The sequence below is a fragment of the Sorex fumeus genome, unplaced genomic scaffold (genome assembly GCF_029834395.1).
Source record: "Sorex fumeus unplaced genomic scaffold, SorFum_2.1 ptg000024l, whole genome shotgun sequence".
NCBI lineage: Eukaryota > Metazoa > Chordata > Mammalia > Eulipotyphla > Soricidae > Sorex > Sorex fumeus.
The window spans coordinates 14,308,561-14,331,383 of record NW_026606081.1 but is presented as its reverse complement, the minus strand read 5'-3'; positions in this window follow the sequence as shown (position 1 = coordinate 14,331,383).

Sequence of the window (22,823 nt, the reverse complement as noted above, 5' to 3'; positions counted from 1 at the left end):
ATTAGTCTCCCATTCTGTTACTTTATATTCCACAAATGAGTGCAATCTTTCTATGTCTGTGTCTCTCCCTAACAAAAGACTTTTAAAATAAATATGTTTCTTTTTATAAATGGAAAGAACAGGTTCAAGAACTGATGGTCATAGTCACTCTCTAATTCTCTTTACCTTTTTTTCCTCATCAGTTGATACAACTAGAGGGTGATGAGTATCTAGAGCCAAAGTGAGTCTCTTAGAAAACTCAAGTAGGATCATGAGAGCCATGGACACATTTATAATCAGAAGGCTCATTACCTTTGTTAACCAACACCCTGAGACATAGCTAGTTTTCAAGCTTGTGAGGTCAGAACATTGCCAATTCCTACTGCAAGTTGGCTTAACATTTGAAAGGACAACCCTCATACAACATTTTAAAACCAACATTATATAATAGACCAGAAGCAAATAAAGGAATCAAATTTCCACACAGAGGTTAGTTGAAAATTACTTATATGATTTATTCAAAGGGCTAGAGAGGCAGTACAGGGGGGTTGGGTGCTTACTTTACATATAGTTAACCCCAATTTCATCATAGCACCACATATGGTCCCCCCAAGACTCTTCAAGGGTCTGTTCTGTACACAGAGCTAGAAATACCCTTTGAGTACTGCAAGGTATGGTCCCAAACCTCTAATAATAATTATTATTATTTATTCTTTTAAGAAGGTCTCAATTTTATCAAATTATTATGTAAAAATAGTCTTAGTTACTTGAAACTCTAAGACAAATAAAACATTAAAGTGTTTAAGTAAATTTATGAGCAAAGATATTAATTTTAGAGAAAGCAAAAAAGATGAATACAAATGACCACATTGACATAAAGAGGGCCCCAAAGAATGAATGTTAAATGTTCCTTTCCACTGTCAGCTGTGGTCTTCTCAAACCAGAGTTTAGATGGCAATAAAATGAGTCAAAGTGGAAAAAGAAAAGACCACATATCTAATTAGAGCCATAGCGCCAAGAGAGAGCCAATTATCTGAACAAGCAAGTCAGGTCAAGGATCAGTTATTTTAGGAACAAATGGCACAAGGAAAGCCTTCAGAGATCTCTTTAACAGCTCTTGAGCTGGTGTTCAAGAGAAAGCCAAGAGTTATACAAAGTAAATGTCGGCAGCAATTGGCAAAGTAAGTGCAGGTCAGATCTTTCTAAAAGGTCCAGTGAGTGGGCAGTTGGCATGGACAAGATAGAGGTTGATGCAAGAAGAGGAAAAGAAAGCTAACAAAGGAGCAATCTAGTCACCAGGAAGATCATTGTTCTGGAGAAGACAGAACACTCCTGGAGGATGGCATATGCTGTATTCTGAGTGTCTGTGTCCACATGGACATCCCCACTATCGTGGCGAGGATGATGGAACCAGGAGTTGGTGCCTTTGGAGGGTGGTTAGGTTCAGGAGTGGTAGCTCTTAGCAGTCAATGATTTTTATTTTGTTTTGTTTTTGTTTGGGGGTGAGACCAACAGTCCTCAGGGCTTAGTCATGGCTCTGTGCTCAGAGATCTTTCCTGAGAAGGCTCCGGGGACCAAATGGGGTGCCATGGAGAGATCTTGGGTTTACCCTGTGCAAGGCAAGCTCCTTCCCTGCTGTCCTATCTCTCCAGTCCTAGACCAGCATTTCTAGAAAAAGGATTCCTGTTCTTATTTTCCACCCCACCCTCAAATGTCATATTGCATCTATTCATTTGAGGTTTTTATTTCCCCTCCATCTCTCTTGATGCTGGTGCTGTTGTGATGACGGGAAGTAGCACGTGAGACTCCCTGGGAGCTGCCCATCAGGCTGCACTGCTCATGCGCTCAGTTGTGATGCTCACCGAGAAGTGTACTCCTCTCACTGGGTGCTCACACCAGAGCTTGTGGGAGTTGTACTCAAGTTAGAATTTTCACACATATCTGAGTGTAGCAATTTGCTGGGGGCTCATTGAGGCACTTCCATACTAGCTCCCCAAGGATCATACTTCCTGGTCCTGGCACGAGCACATCTTTTATTTGTGGTTCTTGTCAGTAATCACACCCTTTTGCTGTGGTGCTTACACACTTCTGGCTGCAGCGTGGCTGAAAGTCACTCACGGTGCTGGGGAATCAGATGGCAGAGCTGTCAGGACCATGCTTGGCACATGTGGTAGCACCGCAGACTAAACTTGCAACTACTCACTTGCAATGCTAGAGTTAGAGGTCACTGGGCTATTCCTCTGGAGGCTGAGGTGAATAAGATTCTAAGGAGTTCCCTTAACCCTTTCATTATTTTAGGTAATAGGGCACAAGCACCCACTGCAAACCTGGGAAAGCTTCTCATGAGGAATGCAATCATGCTTGATTTTGGACTTGCAGCCAATTGAACTACGAGGAAAAGAAGTCAATTTTTTAGAAAGTGCCCAATCTATAGGATTTTGTTACAATAACTCAAATGTACCAGTAAAAGTAATAGGAGCCTACCTACAGAACCAGAGTTTTTAAACAAAAGCTATGGATCAGGGAGATAGTGAAAAGGCTGAGGCATTGGCTTTGGATGTGGCTGGCACTAATTTGATCACTGACCCTGCACATAGTCCCCTGAGTACTACCAGGGATCACCCCCAAGTACAGGCCAGGTGTTTCAAATCACTACCCACATCGACAAACACAGAAAGAGTGAAAAAGAAAAGTCAGGGAAAAACAGATAGTGAGAGTGAGGACAGACTTATTCATTGCTGAGCAAGTGAGCTGGAACCAGGAACAATGAGGTCATGGCTGGTATGTTTGTTTGAGGAGCTGGAACAGCAGAAGGCACAATTTGTTCTATAAAAATGATAATACCACATGATGCCTAATCTTGTTGAGAAGATTATGGTCCGAAAATATGACACAAAGCACATCATTTTGGGGGACTTCCTGTTAAGAGGTAGGGGGAAGGGGCCAGGGTCCTGACTTAGCTATGGATAAGAATATGGTTTGGGCTGTGGGAGCCTGTTAGGCAGCAAGTACTGTAACTATCTTTCTCTCCTTTCCACCCCTCTATCAATGGCATAGTGTGAATTCGCCAGTTTCATCAGGGACCATGTGGAGACTTTTGCTGAAATATAGGTGTTTTCTGAAGGTAGTAGACTGTATGATCTTCCAGGGTGGCCAGGGAGAGGCCCCGGTGACTCTCCCCCTTGCCGCCTGGGTTCAGGGTCGTCTTGGACCGCTCACTCAACCAGCTTGGCCCTCCTTGTAGAATAGCAGTAGATAATGCTCTCTTCCTCTCATCACTATGAGAAGCAAACACTAGTTTCTTGGATATCCTGAAGAAGTACCCAGGAAAGCTATAGAATGTTTCTTCAGATTTGCCCTATAGATGGAATGACTGTATGTAGAATCAGCCATGCTCCTGCAGCACCTGATCAAGGCAGCATGTGTACCAATGAAGGAAAACTCAAGTGACTCAATGCTTTTCCCAGTGGAATCCATTTGATTCAGCCACTTCTTGTTGTGTTTTCTCTCTCTGTGAGCAAAAGTGCTATTCAGAATTTTTTTTTAATTTGGCAGAAGGCAAAGATGGGTAAAAATTTGGCAAGAGAGACAGACCTCAGGCTCACTCTCAGAAAGCCTGTAGAAGACGCCTTCAGACCCAAAACCAGGTTGTTTAACCCCGACAACCAAATCCTCTTAAAACTCAATCATCTCCATGTTCACGGTCAATCTCCACAGGTTCAGATGAGTCTCATCCAAGAGTAAATCTGCTGAAAAACAAAAAACAAACAAACAAACAAAAAACACAGGTATGTGGGACTTGTGACAGTGATCTCCAGTCTCACTTGGAGTTGGGAATGGGTTGACTTCTGGGAGCCTGGCAGTCACACCCATTAACTGCCTCTGGCACCATAATAGCTCATTAATGGAGATGATTCAGAGACTCACAAGTAAATCTCTCAGAAGAGAGGAAAACAGAGCGGCATGCTGCAGAGACGTCTTTGGACCCTAAAGTCACCATCCAGTTAAAAAAATGTTTAAATTAACCTCAGCTGTAGCATCACATTTAAAATTTTAAATTTCTGGAGCATGCAATGTAGACCTCTCATATTCTACACCACTGATGTCCCAAGACAAGGACTTAAAGGGCTCCAGGGTGAAATATAACAATCTTCACACACTTTCCTCTAAGGAAACTTTTTGGGATGATTTTTAGCAGATTATTCATAACAAGCAATATAAAACAAATTATTTAGGTCCTGCTGTGGAGGCAGGCTTTGGGGGGGTCAATGTGGAAACATTCAAAATATGGTGGTGGGAAGGAGGTGTAATGATAGTGAGATTGGTGTTGGGATATCAAATGTAATAAATTATTGTGAACAACTTTATAAATATGATGTGGTCTATTTCGTTGTGGAATCGTCCACCGGGAGACTCCCATGTCCATCGTTTAGATTCTGCCTTCTGGAACTGTGAGTTACCATGGATGGTCTTGGTCGACATGATGAACTCTGACAGTCTCTCACCCTCTTCGTTCCATTCTAGGCCATGAGTCCCGATGTGAAGTTCTTCAGCTGATCTTCTCGGTCCTATCTTGGCATTAAAATCACCCACAATGATCTTGTAGAAGGTGTGGTCTTCTTTATAGAACTTCTCTAGCTCCATGTAGAACTTCTCGATTTCTCTTTCATCATAATGAGATGTTGGTGCGTAGACAACGAAGATAGAAACTGCAGGCAGTGAGCCACATCTATTCAAACGTAAACGTCCGATTCGGGTTGTTAGGCATTCGAATGAATCAATGCTCTTGGCCAAGTTTGTGTTGACAAGGACACCGACGCCTCCAACACCTCTTTTATCGCATGTTCCGAGGAACAATTCTTCTCCAGTGTCGAAAACGGCATGGTGAGATTCGTGCCTTCTTGTCTCGGTCAGACCAATGATGTCGTACTTGATCATTCGCGCTTGTACCATCAGGTCCTCGATGGATGCATCTGATGCTAGCGTACGTGCATTGAAAGTACAGACGATCATTTTTGTCTTCCTTCGTTGTGGCAGCCTAGGTCGGCCTTGAGATTTTGTCGGCCTCTCCTTTCTCATCCTTCTCAGTGCTGCCATGTCGGTGAAGCCTTCAGGGTCAGGTGAATGAGACCAGTTGTAGTTACTGGTTTTGGCATATCGAATACACAGCGGATAGCTTGCCAGGCTCTTCCGTGCGGGCGGAATACTCTCGGTAGCTTGCCAGTCTTTCCGAGAGGTATAGAGGCTTTTGGGGTGACCTCTAATCACCCTTGTAGGTGTTACCATATTTGAACCCTATCAAATATGGTACGACAATTCCGGAAGATGGGTATTTAGTGTCTTATGATGTGTCAAGCGGCCGCTTGCGGCCGCGCGGGTCCGGAAAGCGTCCTGGAGTGTGGCAACGGCTGGGTAGTGGAAGTAGTGTCGAGAGGGAAGTCCGCCGAGCCTGGAGTCCAAGGTCTCAGAGAGTTCCGCTTATCTTGTTCTGTGGGTCTTCAGTTGTGCGTGGGTCTCGGCCGGAGCTGCTGCGCGGGTCCGGAAAGCGTCCTGGAGTGTGGCAACGGCTGGGTAGTGGAAGTAGTGTCGAGAGTGGAAGTCTGCCAGTGGGGTATTTATCTGGGTAGGGTGGGTCTCCTGTGCACAATTCGATCCCTGGGTGGTTGATGGAAGCAGACAGGGCAGGGTAGGGTGGGGCTCCTGATTAGAATCCCTTTGTCACCTGTGGTGGTGGGAGCAAGCAGAGAAGCTCTGTCCCTGGGTCCGCCGAGCCTGGAGTCCAAGGTCTCAGAGAGTTCCGCTTATCTTGTTCTGTGGGTCTTCAGTTGTGCGTGGGTCTCGGCCGGAGCTGCTGCGCGGGTCCGGAAAGCGTCCTGGAGTGTGGCAACGGCTGGGTAGTGGAAGTAGTGTCAATCGACAGTTTTGCCTGACTGATGTCGCTGTTGTCCCAAAATTTCGAACGGGATCGGACCACCGTCTCCTTCGTGCAAAATTCTACTTCACAGAGCGGGGAGAAAGGGCTGCAAAGTTCAAAAAGAGAACTCCCAGAATGACCACCAACTGGGAACTCTTTGGTACTATTGCGGCAACATGGGAAGATGCCATTGTTGAGAACATTGACGAGGAATACGATCGACTGGTTCAGCACCTCCATGAATGTGCGAGGAACGCCAAGAGAGAGATAGCCACAAAAAGCCGCCTATCTTCGAAAACTCTTGAGCTAATTCGCCAGCGTGGTTTGGCGCATGCCTCAGGCAACCGCAAGCTAAAGTCCGAGCTTGCAAAGCAGTGCAGAGATGCGATCAAGGAAGACCTCAAAGAGAGAAGAGCAGAAGTACTGGTAGATGCGGCAGAAGCCGGGAAAAGTATTCCTAAGGCCCGCCTGTCCTTCGCCAACTATAAGACCAAGATGACTGCCCTCCGACGTCCTGATGGATCCATCACATCCTCCAGAACGGCAATGGAGAAGATTATCCATGACTTCTACTCAAATCTCTTCGATAGCCATGTCCACTTGCCAACATACCAAATTCCACAGGATGGGTATGTTGTTCCCAACGTTCTCCCCTCCGAAATCCGACACGCCATTTCGTTGGTAAAGAAACAAACAGCACCCGGCCCAGACAAGGTCAGACCTGAACACCTGAAGAACCTGCCGTCAGTACTCATCAATACACTGGCTCGGCTCTTCACTCGCTACCTGTCTGAATGCAAGGTTCCGTCCCAATGGAAAACCAGCAGGACCGTACTACTGTTCAAGAAGGGAGACATCCATGACATTGGCAACTATTGCCCGATCTGCCTATTGTCTGTCATCTACAAGTTGTTCACTCGAGTCATCCTAAATAGGATTGGCAGAACATTAGATGAAGGACAACCATGCGAGCAAGCAGGGTTCCGCAAAGGATTCAGCACCATCGACCATATCCACACGATAACCAAGCTCATTGAGGTTTCTCGGGAGTTCAAGATGCCGCTCTGCTTAACGTTCATTGATTTAAAGAAGGCCTTTGATTCTGTTGAGACGGAAGCGGTCATGGAAGCCCTAGCCAATCAGGGCATTCAAGCCCAATACATCAGGATCCTCCGTGAGCTGTATTGCGGATTCACTACCAGGATCTCACCATTCTACAAAGAAGTGATCGTTGATGTCAAGAGAGGGGTGCGGCAGGGTGATACCATTTCACCGAAACTCTTCAGTGCCACCCTCGAGAACATCATGCAACGACTGGAATGGGAAGGAATGGGAGTGAAGGTAGATGGTCGGCAATTACACCACCTCCGCTTTGCTGATGACATTGTTTTAATAACACCAAACATCAGCCAAGCGGCACAAATGCTGGCCGACTTTGACCGTGAGTGTGGAAAGGTAGGACTACAGCTGAATCTTACGAAGACAATGTTTATGAGAAACAGCCTTGTTCCTGACGCCCCATTCGCTCTCAATGGAACGACCATCTCTGAATGCAACAGCTATGTGTACCTAGGTCGAGAGGTCAACATGACAAATGACCTGGCACCCGAGCTGCGCAGGAGGAAGAGAGCGGCTTGGAACGCCTTCAAGAACGTCGAAGAAATAGCTAAGAGGACGAAGAACCTCCGGCTCCGGGCACATCTCTTTGATTCCACTGTTCTTCCTGCATTAACATATGCCTCAGAGACCTGGGCCCTACGTAAACAGGATAAGAACGCTATTCAGGTCTCCCAAAGAAGAATAGAAAGAGCTATGCTTGGAATATCACGTTTCACTCAAATGAGAGAACGAATCCGGAGTTCTGACATCCGTCGACGATCAAGGATCAGGGACGCTGTCTCAATTGCCAAGGTGTCGAAAATCAGATGGGCTGGTCACGTAATGAGATTTAAAGACGACCGTTGGACTAGAGCTGTTACTGATTGGATTCCACGGGATGTCAAGAGACCGCGTGGCCGCCCACCTACCAGATGGTCAGACTTCTTCGTCAAGATCATGAACGATCGGTTTGAGGCTCTTCATGTTCCCGGAGCGAACAGATGCCATTGGGCTACACTAGCACGCGACAGGGACAAATGGAGACGTTACTGGCGCCCGCTCGAGCAAATCGACGACTAACGGGAAGTTAAGTGATTATTAAGTGAACTTTATAAAAATAAAGTTTTTTAAAAAAAGAGAAAGTCTGCAGGGACACCTGCTTCTGTCCTTACCACCTCTATTTCCATACTCTTGAATATATTTCATTCTCCTATTAGCTCTCCTACCTCTTGAATTTTTATTTCTTTTCAAAACTATTTATTGAACTAGCATCCTGAACACAGGAGTGACTTGCAAAACAACCCATCTCATAATTATCACAAGAAAAACATTAACACCAGCAAAACATATGCATGCATGGTGAAGTTTCTATAGATAATTTCTATAATAAAGAACGAAGTTTATATTCCGTCTTGTGGCATAATATGTCTAGGAGGAGGCAAAGAAGCTATTGAACAGTGAGAAGGAACATTGCAAAGGCTTTTCGAGAGTCATGCTGTTTTACGGATTATGTTCTTAGATGGCGATAAATCTAACAATTGAAATCGTGTTTTCTTGGATCTAATTTTAAAAGTGTTAGCTTTTGGAAATCTCTTGTGCGTTCCTTTGTTTATGATTATTCTGAATATTGCTTCCTGATATCTAGGGAAATGTTTCAAAGCAACAGTCTCAGGTGCTGTAGGATGACCTACCTTTGCTGACAAAGACATTTGTTGGGTCGTATGTTGGCATGATGTTTAAAAGCTGTCAAAAGGCAGTCAGAGAGATAATACAGGAGGTTAAGACACTTGCCTTGCATGCTGCCAGCCCTGATTTGATCTCCAGCATCACAAATTGTTCTCTGAATACTGCCAGGTGTCACTTGTGAGCAATGAGCAAGAAATAGCCCCTGAGCACTGTAGGGTATGACCCAGACACTGCCCCCACCAATTTATTAAAGGAGGGACTGAAGAGAAAGTTCAAAGGGTTAGAGGCACTAGTTTCCGTACAGGAACCCTGAATTTGATCCCTAGCACCATCTGCTGCACCAAGTACAGTCAAGTGTGACCTTGTGGATCACCTGAATTATGGTTGGGAGCCCACCCTCAAAAAAATATTATCAGAGAAAAAAAGGAGACTTGAGACTTCCAGAGTCAAGAAAAAAATAAAAGATAATTTTTTATAAATGTCATTGTCTTATATAACCCCCTGGAAGACACCCAGTTCTCACTTCTAAGAGTTGCTCTGAGTCAATTTGTCATTTGATATTTTGCGGAGTTTGCAGTAAATTGGAAGAAGTAATTTTCTTACTAAACTTCAGTGATAAACTAAATTGACTCAATTCTATATCTTACCTCTTTGAGGGAAGCTATTTATCTCATTCCTCTCCTTGCCCAATCAACTCCCAATATCTGTTTCCTATCTGTATTAAATATCAAATAAATGCGGTAGAATTAAAATGAATGCTGAATCCATCCCTTCCTTCAGGTAATGAACTAAAAACACATAAAGCCTAAAAGTTTTGCCAGTCTTCATTTTCTCCCTCACCTCAAATATCACCCCTAGCCCCATATCTACTTTTCTGGAGCTGGTGATAAGAACTTCTCATGTCTCCTGTGTTCCTCTTTTCTTTTTGGTTTCTGCTTCTTCTCTTTCTCTTCTCCTCTCTGATTGAGCACCCTACCCATTATACCATCTCTCTGGCCCCTGCAAAAAGTTTAAGATGGTCTTAGTGAAGAAGGTAGACCCTTTCAAGATCCAAAGGTGAAAGAAGAGCACATAACACATGGTCATCAGGAATAGCAAGTGGACAACCCAGGGCTGGAGCGATAGCACATCAGGTAGGGCGTTTGCCTTGCTTGCCCGTCTGGGAGAGCCTGGCAAGCTACTGAGAATATCTCGCCTGCATGGCAAAGCCTGGCAAGCTACCCGTGACGTATTCAATATGCCTTATGACGTATTCAATATGACTTAAGTAACAATAAGTCTCACAATGGAGGTGTTACTGGGGCCACTTTAGCAAATCGATGAACAATGGGAGGACAGCGCTACAGTGCTACTCAGGCATTCTGAGCTAAAGTAAAATGTGGTCAGGGCAGGTATTTTGTTCACTCCAACCAGAAAATCCTACTGGGTCTATCTTGGACAGGAGTTAGTGGAAGACTGAAGGATAGTAGAATAGACACAGGAGATTGAAGCTTCCTGGACAAAGACACACAGAGACAGAATTGGAAAATGAGTTTCAGCTTCCACTTCATCTCTGTTCTCCAGAGGAAACCAGGCCAAAGAGATGGGATTCTGTCCTGTGCCTAGTCCCAGACAGGAACTGTGTCCAGTGGATTTCTGCTTCACTGTCACATAGCTCCACCTCTTCATTATATCTTCTGCTATTCAGTAAGTTGTCCCCAAATTAAACTCTTTAATTTCCTTAAAATGTCTTAGTACTTTTGCTGTCCTATGTCTTTATTCTCTTCCACAACTCTATAATAAGCTTAAAATTATATAACTCTCCATAACTATGATAAAAGTAATTATTTTTAAGAGCTAGCACAGATACCTTTTCCAGAAGACAGTGCGATTGACCCCACCAGTCAAGCCCTCACTGGAATGCCCAAAGCATGTCCTAAATGCAAGAAGTAATGATCTAGAAATCTTTTTGAACTTGCATTTGTAGTTGTTTATCATTGATCTTGATCAAGTTACTTTTTTGGTTGTTACTCTTTCCTCATACATACTATGGAAAGCTGTCATGGCATAGCATCAACTGAGTTAGATAATATTATGTCTGGCACACAGTACATCAGTCACCAAAAAAGGGAACTGAATCTTATTGCTGTAGCCTCCTTTTAGCATCAGTAACAAAATACTGTGTCGGGTTTATTTGTGGACCTGTATTATCGCCTTGTACTGGATAATTCTGAGGTATTTTATTGTAACTGAGGTAGCTACAACAGCGTCCATCTTTATATTCCACCACCTCCACCCTGGTGTCTTGGCCAAGATACACCAACAAAGATATTTGATCAAATGAGACAAACCAAAATATACCCAAATAAGCCTATCAACTTATTCATACTAAACCCTTAATTATTACTTTCCACCAAAGGGGCACTATATAAACTAATCAATATCACAAAATGCTATCTGAGTTAGTTAACTTAATATATTACACTGGGCTGGAGCGATAGCACAGTGGGTAGGGTGTTTGCCTTGCACATGGCCAACCTGGGTTCGATTCCTCTGTCCCTCTGGCAGAGCCTGGCAAGCTATGGAGAGTATCCCGCCTGCACAGCAGAGCCTGGCAAGCTACCTGTGGCGTATTCAATATGCCAAACACAGTAACAACAATGGAGATGTCACTGGTGCCCACTTGAACAAATCGATGAACAACGGGAGGACTGTGCTACAGTGCTACAGTGTGATATGTTACATTACCTAATTTTGCTTTTAATGTTAGGTGGGACCTCCAACACCACATAGGATCCCTCACATATCAACAGGAGTGATCCCTGAGCACAGAGCCCGGAGTAAACCCAGACTACTATCAGTTATGACCAAAAACCAATAACAGTGGAGAGGGGGGGGCAGGGGTTTTATAGACAGTGCTTGAATTTAATAAAGTACTGTAACCTGTTAATCTTTTATCCAACTTATTAATCATTAATTCTAAATGAGTTTAGCCATTGTCAGAATTTCAGACCTGGCCTGAATTCTTTTCTTCACCAGGTAAAGAACTATTTTCTTTAGGTTTAAACAAAGTTTTCTATTGTGCAACACTCTTATGATCAAAGTAGTTTGATAAATTTAGCAAACTAACAAAATTTGCCGACCCTTTTCCTAATGGAGAAGAATGATATTCCCATTTAGGATATACTCTGTGCCTTTCTGTTTTCCCAGGGTGTCTTACGCCCATCTAGGTTAGAAATGGCACCTAAATCCTTCTGTGGAATAGATAGACTATTTTTTGTAAGTTCATATTAATTTTTCAATAACATGGTTTTTGAAAAAAATTTTTTTAAACCACGGGCCAGAGTTAGGGCACTTGACATGCATATAATTGATCACAGGTTTGATCCCTGGCACTGCATATTTCTGGAGGCTCCCCAGGGATCACTTGAGCAAAAAGTCAGGAATGGTCCCTGAACACCACCAGGTCTGTCCTCCAAAACCCAACACAATAGCAACAACAACTGTGTCTAAGAACTTAGCTCCACTTACCTCAGCCATTTTTAAAAGCACATTATCTTTCAGAATTCAGAAGTAACAAGCACAGCCCCTGCGTTTGTGATGCTTTCCCAAAAGATTCCAGCACCCAGCCAGCAGAAGGGGCCCCCATTGCAAGACTGGCAATGCCCAAAGATGGTTCTGGGGAGTTTTTCTGTTTTAGCTGAAGTATGGATAAACTCTGAGTGAAAAGACTAAGCTGCCAATAGGAAGAGATTGCTAAGAGGCTCAGAAATTAACATACTTGGGGCCAGAGCCATAGTACAGCAGGTCAGGCATTTGCATTGCACATGGCCGACCTGGGTTGGGTCCCCTGCATCCCATATGGTCCCCTGACCCCCAGCACTATGTGTCGTCCACCAGAATCCCTACAGGAGTGATTCCTAAATGTAGACCCAGAAGTAAGCCCTGAGCACAGCCTTACTCCAGCCACAAATCAAAACAAAGAAACATACTCAAATTTCAAAGACCATCCTGAAGTGGTCTGGCATAAGCCCCCTAAAAAGAGGTAAACATGATTGTCATCCATTGCCTCTTTTGCAAACCACAACACCCAATAAGAGAGAGAGAACAAAAGGGAATGCCCTGCCACAGAGGTAGGGTGGGATGTGGGGGATGGGGGGTGGGAGGGATACTGGGATCTATGGTGGTAGGAAATGGGCACTGGTAGAGGGATGGGTATTTGATCATTGTATAATTGAAGCCAAAGCAAAAAAATTTGTAAGTCTACAACTGTACCTCATGATGTCTCACTAATAAAAATTTAAAAAAAAGAGGCCTAGAGGCCTAGATTAGTTCTCATACTAAAAATGCCTGATAGACGGGGACATTCCTGCTGGCACCATCATCTGTACATTCCCTCCTAATGCGATCAGCTGTGCCCAGGAAACCCCAGAGATCCCACTACCACTTGATTCTGCCTCACCATCACTCGAACTGGCCCAGACACGCTCTTCCCAAGACAGGCTCAATTGTTTTATAGACATTGTACTCTCTTCTCGTGATTGGCTCAAGACATTTTTATACAACTCATTCCCTTCCCAGAATTGGCTATGAAGCTCCTCTGCACCCACCTCGCTGAATCAACTAATCTGCAAAAAGCAGAACCTTCTGACCTAAGCAGCCCACAGACACACAACAAAAGATGCCCCAAGACTGTACTCAGGGCATCTCTTTCTCTGGAGGCCTCCACTGAGTCATTCTGACTAGCGCACTCTCTGTCAATAAACTGCCTTTGCTCTGCATAAGCCAGCTTTTGCTCCCCTGGTCAATGATTGTTTTTTTTTTTTTACTTGCAACCCCCTTCATGTCTTCTGGGGCCTGGCATGGAAATGAAAAGCAGTGTTGCTAAGCACAGATGTGGGAACCCCTGCAGTCCATGAGTCTTTTCTATTTTGCCTTTCCTCCCTCTTCTCTAAAAGCCTTTTCATTTTCCGAAAACATACACAGGGTAGATCTATTCTGAAGGCTTTAGGGACATCAATGCCGAGGTGCCCAGGATATGAATGCTGCATAAAAAGCTCTAAGTTTGGACATTTGAAAGTTAGAGATCATTTAAACCTCAAAAAAAAATAGCACCCCCCGCCCCTACACACACACACACACACACACACACACACACTATAAATAAATAAATAAAAAGAGGTAAAAAATCAACAACAACAACAAAACAAAGACATATAAACATAAAAAAATGTCCCAGCACCCTCTGCCTCCTCTATCCTCCCCTACCCCCCACCACACCAATGCTAAAGGGTCCAGACCCCATGATTCTCTAGCTTATATGGTCTGCAGGCTGGATGTTTCCAGAATAAATGCTAGCATCATGAGTACTGATTTTCTTTTCCTTCTGCATTAATAGAACCCTTGAAACTACGATACCTGGTCACCTGAACAGACACTTCCTTTCTCAAGTTCCCTGCAGTCAGAGGCCAGATAGCTGCCTCTAGCCAATGGACATCAGAAGTACCTCTGGGTATACCAAAGAAGGACTTGCCTGAAGGCCAGTGCACCCAATCTTTCAGTCCTTTCTCGGCTCACAGACTAGCCTAGGGCCTTGTTGCCAAAGACAATGTCCTTGGAACTGATAGGGTCACAGCATAGAATTATCCTCGCATGTCTCAGTGACACCATCCCAGGAGTCTCTATTTCTGAACAATAAGGTGAAAGGAAAGTCCATTTTTATCTTGTCTATATCCTTGCTAATTTGAATTTCTATTGTATTTCATGCAGCCAACTATGTATTTTAGGATGAGGTGAATTTTTCCACATAGCTAACCATATTTTAAACAGAAATAGATTTTTCCACGAAGCTAATGAAGTAAAGCTTCAAGTGTCATCAATAGCATGGGATTCATCTAAAGCCTTAGAAGGAAAGTTAGGATTGCACTCTCTGGACCATACAAGAAGGCTTGAATAAGATGAATTACCACGGACTCAAGTTATTTGACCTTTGAAATTGTACTTTCCATAAGAATTCGGGGTGTAATCTGTGGACCAAGAACAGTGATTTTGCTCATTAGAGTCTACCTTGGGCTGGAGGGATAGCACAGCGGTAGGGCATTTGCCTTGCAAGCAGCTGACATGGCCGACCCGAGTTTGATTCCTCCGCTCCTCTCGGACAGCCTGGCAAGCTACCGAGAGCCTGGCAAGCTACCCGTGATGTATTCGATATGCCAAACACAGTAACAACAAAGTCTCCAATGGAGACGTTACTGGGCCCGCTCGAGCAAATCGATGAGCAACGGGAGGACAGTGACAGTGACAGTGACATTTCCTTAAAGATTTTCCTCAAATTGCATATACCCCCCTTTCCAAATCTTAGTTCACCCCTCATCTTTGGTAATTCATTAAATTTCTTCATGGGCCTCCTTTCTGGAAAGCCAGGTGTAGGGAATCCTTATTTTTCTGCCAACGGTCATTTGGATATTTATAACATCATTGACTGACCACACAATTAGGCAGCTGACATGAAGAATCCATGTCTGTTTTGTCACATACGAGGGCCAGATCCCATGATTCTCAAGTCTATATAGTCTGCGGCCTGGGTGTTTCCCATACCTGCCTTACTCACCAGGTAAGTCAATGTTTAAAAGTTTCATATATGAATAGCTCAGACTTCTTGCATTAGGTAAACTGCGGGATTCTTGTTGAGATTAGGAAACATCACCACTCCTTGTTTCCCAAATTATATTACTAGATATTAATAGTTATTATAAGAAAGAAGGAATTTCATGATCAGATAACTAAGAGAAACAGAATCTTAGCTAAGAAATTTTGTTCTCTGTTCTCAACTACAATCTCTCTCAGCTGATTTAATATTTTTACATGCAAATTTAATACTCTAAGAAATACTTCTAAGAAAATGTTCCTTAGAAAGAGTGTCATTCTACACTTGTTTGTTCATTGCAGCACTCTTTACAATAGCCAGAATCTGGAAAAAACCTGAGTGCGCAAGACCAGATGACTGGTTAAAGAAACTTTGGTACATCTACACAATGGAGTACTATGTAGCTGTTAGAAAAGATGAAGTCATGAAATTTACATACAAGTGGTACTACATGGAAAGTATCATGCTAAGCGAAATGAGTCAGAAAAAGAGGAATAGACATAAAAAGATTGCATTCATCTAGGGGACATAAAGTAACAAAATAGGAGATTAATACCCAAGAATAGTGAGATCAGTCCCAGGAGGATTACTCCATGGCTAGAGGCCAGCCGGGCACTCTAGGGGAAAGGGCAGCTCAGATAGAGAAGGGAGCACCAAATAAAGGGTGTTTGGAGGATCCTCCCAGGATGGGAGATGCATGTTGAGAGTAGACTATGGACCGAACATGATTGCCACTCAATGCCTCTTTTGCAGACCACAACACCCAAAAGGAGAGAGAGAACATAAGGGAATGCCCTGCCACAGAGGCAGGATGGGATGGGGGGCATGGGAGTGGGAGGGATACTGGGATCCATGGTGGTAGAAAATGGGCACTGGTGGAGGGATGGGTATTTGATCATTGTATAATCGAAACCCAAGCACAAAAATTTGTAAGTCTACAACTGTACCTCATGGTGTTTCATTAATAAAAATTAAAAAAAAGAAAGTGTCATGTTTACTAAATTTATTGAACTAGTAAACCTCCTTTTCAGTGAGTAATTTACAGTCAAGTTTTCTGTGCAGCAGGATTTTGAAACAGACTTCAGGAGGAAATATTTATAGACTATTTCTTAGGTTAAATGATGTGTTTTACTTTTTTGGCATGAATATAATAAGTTGCTTTTTCTTTGTTGTCATTTTTTCCCAGATCTCCACATCTAAAATTTCTTGCTTAAGAAATATTTATTCTATCAATAGTGTCATTTTTTTAGATTGTTAGTGGGCCATGTCTCAAGTCTCCAACACATTTTAACAGATGTATAAAATGTTATCTCATCAATAGAGGAAAAGGCACAGCTCACAGGCATCAAGACGGAATCTCAAGAAATGTAAGGGAATTTCCAATTCAAAGAAACTGGTCACTCGGTACACCCCGGGGATGGGGGGTGGAGGGTGAGTTTCCTCTCTGCCCCAAGGGACCTGGCCCTGGTAGCCGAAAACCTCCAGAACTCCACCATGCTCATGGCTCTGCACACACTCGTGCCAAGCCTCACCCATGAGTAAACCTATCCCTGGACATCTCATACCATATATATATATATATAAAGCCTCACCCTTAACAAAATATTAGTAATCTCATAGAAAGGCTTAATGGCCCCTGGTGAAATACAACAATCTTTACACACTCTCCTCTAAGGAAAGGTTTTTGGAGCATTTTAAGCTGTTTATTCATAACAAACAATACAAAATAAATTATTTCGATTCACTTTGTGGCAGGGATTGGGGTTTGGAATGGAAACATCCAAAATATGCTGGTGGGAAGGTGTAGTGGTGGTGGGATTGGTGATCAAATATTTAATGTAATCAAATATTGTGAACTGCTTTATAAAAAATAAAATGAAATGAAAAAACAAACAAACAAAAAACCCAAAACAGAAAAACTGGTCATTCAGTTCCCTTGAAGGATGAAGACATCTTCCACAAGGGTATTCTCAGATTATGGGATAGGTTACAGAAAGCTAGAACCACCATGGAGATGTGGTTTTGAATAAAATACACTTCCCCCTTTATGTCAATGCTTGATTAAATGTCCTGGCTCAAGGAAATAGTTTCCATGCTTCTCTGCTTCTGTCTTTAACTGAAATATAAATGTTCACCCTTGTATTGTATTCTAAGGTTTCCATAGTGAAGAACCACAAACTTTTTAATTGGGTGGTTTCATACAACAGAAATCTACTCACTTCCTGCTTTGGAGGCTGGAAGTCTGAGATTCAAGTGTCTTGAAGACCAGGCTGTCCCAAGACCCTGTCAGGATCTGCCTTGGCCTCTTTGGAACTCCTGCAGGGGGCCACAAGTAATTACTCTTCCATGCCTTGTGACCACATCATTTCAGTCTCTGCTGGAATCTTGACTTGGCATGTTCCTTTTCTTTTAAAGTTAGAACTTGAACATGTCTTTTAAAAGGACACAAGTCAGCCCCCCCACTCCAGGACCCTACAGAGTCCTTACTTTGCTGTTGAGCAGCATGACATCATTGTGGACAAAGCTCTGAGTCAGACCTAGACTGGCCCTCGGCACATTTCCACAGACTTAAACAAAACATGCCTGGATCTCCCTCTAAGGATTATGACAGAGATGAGAAAAGTCTTTGTAGCCATTTGATGAAAGTGTTCTAAGCTTCTTTAGAGAAACAGGGCTGATACAAGCAACTGAAACTTGGCATAACGTCTCATACCTTACTTTATTTTTCGGAACCAGGAGTTTGGGTGAGGGGGGATGGGTGTGAGGGGCACACGGTATCAAGGATTGAACCAGAGGCCTCCACATGCAAGGCAGTGACTCTGGCCCTTTGAGTTGTCTCCTTGGCCCTCATAAGTTACTTTAGATTCATATTTATCTTTATGCCATTCAATTCCTTCCTATACAAAAAAAGAATTCTGGTTGGCGTCTTCCCATGCTTGTTCTACTGAGAGGAGAGAGGAGAATCCTTGTCAGGGCAGACAACTCACAGTTGAATACAAAGTATTGAGCAATAAAAGAAAAGTTGTATTGCTTTAATATAACACATTTTTGTGTTTTAACTCAAGGCAAAAGACTTTAAAATGCCACTGGAAGATTTTCCTGAGACTAGATAATCATTTATCCAACATTGCTCAGCATTCATTGTATATAAAGTACAACTCTAAAAGCCTTTGGAGCAATGTGAAAGTTTATGTTTTTCACAAACTGTTATCTTAGGTATTTCTGGATCTCTAGAGTCACTGTAGGGAGCAACAAGAATTTTCATAGTTACAATTTTTCAAACATCCCTAAAATCATATTTTCATTTAGTAAGTGCAGTGCAACTAAAATGAACTTTCTTTTTTTTTTTTTTGAATTGATGATATCTGTTTGGTCATACTGATGATCTCATATTGGGTTCATGTTCTCATTAGTACTAATCTTATTTAAAAAATTAAAATGAATTCTTTATAAAGTACTTTTTCATGTGCATATATTATAAAATATAAAAATAGGAGATAAGATTTTAAGAAAGGCTTCCTGGTAGTTAAAATGTTGAGAAACAAGCAGATTAAAGGACAAATCTAGATCATATGACTCCCTTTTAATGAACATTGACAAAGCAAGGCAGTCTTCCAAATACCTTGTTCTATTTTCTATTTCTATGTAAACCCATTATTTGACTTAAATCTCTTTTATCTGTGACCTTCTACATTTTCCAGCAGAATATTTCACTGTTTAAAACAGAGTTGGCTGATTGATTCCTTTACCATTTCAGAACGTCCTGTATCATTTTAATGATTCTGTGGAGTGTGACTTTGTTCTCAGCACTGTAGGTAAACAGAGCCAAAGCTCTACAGAGAATAATTTATATATGCAAGAAAAACCTCAGAAGGAACAGAATGCTTGCTTTCATGATACATTACTGAGTAAGACAAAGCCTGGGATGACAGAATTATCACTGCCTGGTGATCTAAAATATCTCAAACCCCAATCAGAATATTCTTTACCAGACAATAATGTTCTGTGCCTTTGATGCAGCAATCTGCCATGTTTAAGGCATGACAGTGCACATGGTTTCTTCCGCATTTTCTGAGAACAACCAGAGAAACTGCATTTTTGACCCTTTTCTTTGATGTCTGATAGTGGGCTTTCCGAACTTTAAAGTGATATAATTCCTCATACATTGTTATTTTTTTGGAACAGAAGACGCCTTACAAAAAAGTGTTTTTCACCTTCTGGAAACAGTAAGAATAAGGAACAGGTAAGGGTCAGGCTATGTTTATTCCTTTCATCTGTTCAGCTATAAGCGGCTTCTCATCTTTGCTTATTCCAATATCTTGTCTTAAAAGCAGCTCAAAGCCTTAAAGGAGGGGCTATTACATAACATTCTCTGTCAGGAGACCATGTGCAGTGAGAAAACTCCTTTAGTGATTTTTCTTTTTTTAATTTAAGTGTAAACTGTCCCAGCAAGCATTATCACACAGCCTTCCAGGACATACCAGCACACGTGTCCACACACTCACCAGCTCAGTGGCATTTTATAGTGAACCCACAGGTGAGAGCTCAAGCAGAAAAAGCAGAGGGCTTGTGCCACACCCCTGAAGTCTCCCCCAGGCTGCCTCCTGGCTACTCCCCACCCAGGGGGGATCACCGTTTTTCTGCTTTCATCAGCACTGGTATTGTTGGCCTCTTTTTCCAGCTTCTGTAAATGCAAGTAACCTGTCTATACTCTTTCGTAACCGGCTCAATAGTCTGTTTGTTGAGGTCACTGAAACAAGACTGGTTCATTTTTATTGCTGACTCATACACCGTGCTATGAAAATGCTACAATTTATTTTTCCATTCCATTTATTGATAGATATCTGGGTTACTTCTAATATTTAACTGTTAAAAAAGTTTCAGGGACTGGAGAGATAGTACAGTGGGTATGGCACTTGCTTCATATGCAGACCTGGGTTCTATCCCCAGCATACCAGATTGTCCCCCAGGAAGGAGTAATTCCTGAGTGCAGAGCCAGATTGTCCCCCAGGAAGGAGTAATTCCTGAGTGCAGAGCCAAGAGTAACCACTGAACATCATTAGGTGTGGCCCAATTAAAAAAAAAAAAGTTGCAGAAATTGTTGGGCTTTTTTTTTTTAAAAAAAAAAAACATATATCTAGAAGTGTAATTTGGGAATCATAGGTAGTAATTAATGAGACTTGTGCCAGTTTAAAGGCCTCTACTGCTAAATCTTTAGGAAATTTGCAGTCTGGCTGTTAAACATTATTAAAAGTTACATAAGCACAATTAAGTAAATCATTAAATAACAATGACAATAAATTTCAAAATTCTTTCCTAATATCTTACTACATTTTTGTATCATTTACACTGTCAAGGCTAGTTTCAGTAGGCCTTCCTGACTGGTAGAAATACAATGATGTGTTACTGTGTATCTCTTCCTAGTGCTGCCTTCAGGAGCAGCAATTTGGTAAGATTCGTTGATTGTGGAAGTAAAATTTGCACCACGGAAACTGCCAATCATTTAATTTCAGGATTTGACTTACTGCTGTGTAAGTCATAGAGAATTTGGAGAAGCAAATGAATAATGCATATTAAATATAGCTATATTTTATCTGTAGTCATTATTTTGTAAGTAGCATTTAAAAATGGAGGTAATAATTTTTCAAATATTTGAAAATTATGATCTAGTTCATCAAATTATTTATCTGTAATAGACAAGCAAATGTAGTTCCAAATAATTTTTGTACTTCCTATTTGTTTCTTGTTAACGTAAATAAGAATATCAATCAATGTTTATGTCGGAATTACATTTGGACTATTAATCATTCATTGACAAATTTCTGGTCAAAGGGTATAATTATGTTCAGTTTAGTAAAGTCACTTTTCCAATTTATACTCTAATTATTGGTATATGAGAACTTCAACTGTACCATTTGTAATTAATATTTATTGCTCATTCAAAGGAAAACCAGGCAATGTTTCTTTTAGTTGGTATGTTTACTTTCTAATTTAGTGTCTCTGGATATTGAAGTCTTAAGTTCATATCTTATCAGATCCAGAGAAGACATGAGCCAGCAACTATATAGAGATTTAGTAGTAAGAAAATGGGCATGTGTCTGCACAAACTTTGTAAGTAAAGGTAAAGTAAAGGCCCTCCCGTTGATCATCGATTTGCTCGAGCGGGCCCAGTAACGTCTCCATTGGAGACTTTTGTTGTTACTGTGTTTGGCATATCGAATACGTCACGGGTAGCTTGCCAGGCTCTGCCGTGTGGGCGAGATACTCTCAGTAGCTTGCTGGGCTCTCTGAGAGGGGCAGAGGAATCGAACTCGGGTCGGCCATGTTGGCTGCATGCAAGGCAAACGCCCTACCGCTGTGCTATTGCTCCAGCCCCTGCACGCGTGGGCACAAACTTTGAGTCTGAGCAATAAGTAATGTCTTCTGCCTTGATGTTCGAAATAGTAGCCTTATCTGGTCAATGCCTTCATTATAACTCAACATTTCCTTACACCTTTGTCTCGGCTAGAAAATGGTTAATGGAAAGTGTTGTGGTAGAGTGTGGCAGATGAGTTTTACTCTAATTTTATCTCCTTTAAGTCTCTAGCTTCTCTGTGGTGATCTTGAGTCCATGTTCTTTCTTTAAGACTCTGGGGAAAGTAAATTATATTCAACACCCTGAATCACTCTTGCTAGTTATCTTAATAATAAACTCTGTTCTATTTGCGACCAAAGGAATAATAGAGTAATATTTGCCTGTTTTACAACTGTAGATCAGGAATCATGTGACTCCTAAATATCAGAGTCCTAACTCCTCTAACTAATCAATTTCAGATATTCAGGATCTATTTCTCACAGAGTTCCACTTCTTGTGCTAACTTAGGATTTAACCCCAGTTCGCAGAAATGAGCAAGGAAAATCAACTGCAACTTTCAACAAAATGAAGGTGAAAGTATTTAAGTAACCATAGTATCTCTGAATATGCTGGAAAGTTACTTGGAAAGCAACAAAAAAAAAGCAAAATAACTTCTAAATCCGTGCTCTGAACAGGCTTGGTGCTTATAACTGCTTAGTAGAGATGCTGTAGAGACTAGTAACACCAATAGAACACCAGATGACTTCTGGGAGCATTGCATTCAATATTGACCCAGGAAATTAGTCAGTTTTTTTTTGGAAGAGGTAAAAGGAGTGGCTACACTCTTTATGTCTCTTCTCTTTGACATTCTCAAGAGGGTGTGGGTCGTAAAAGCTCCTCCTATATGGACTCTCCATTCATTATGCTTCTCCCTTATCTTCACTCTGCTACCATGGCTGGGGGAGGAAGGCTAAAATTAAGATAGTTACCTTCTGCTTTCCTGTTTCTTGTGTCCTTCTGCTCCCACAGGTCATTGGTTCTGAATGAGTTGACTTTCCCATTATAGTTCTCTCGGACTGCCACATTTCCTTTTAGGAAATTTGGTCTCCCAGCTCAGATTTCTTCTGGTGAGGTTATCTCCTCTGTCCGATGAAAGCAATTTTATGGTTTGAATTGTCCAGGCATGA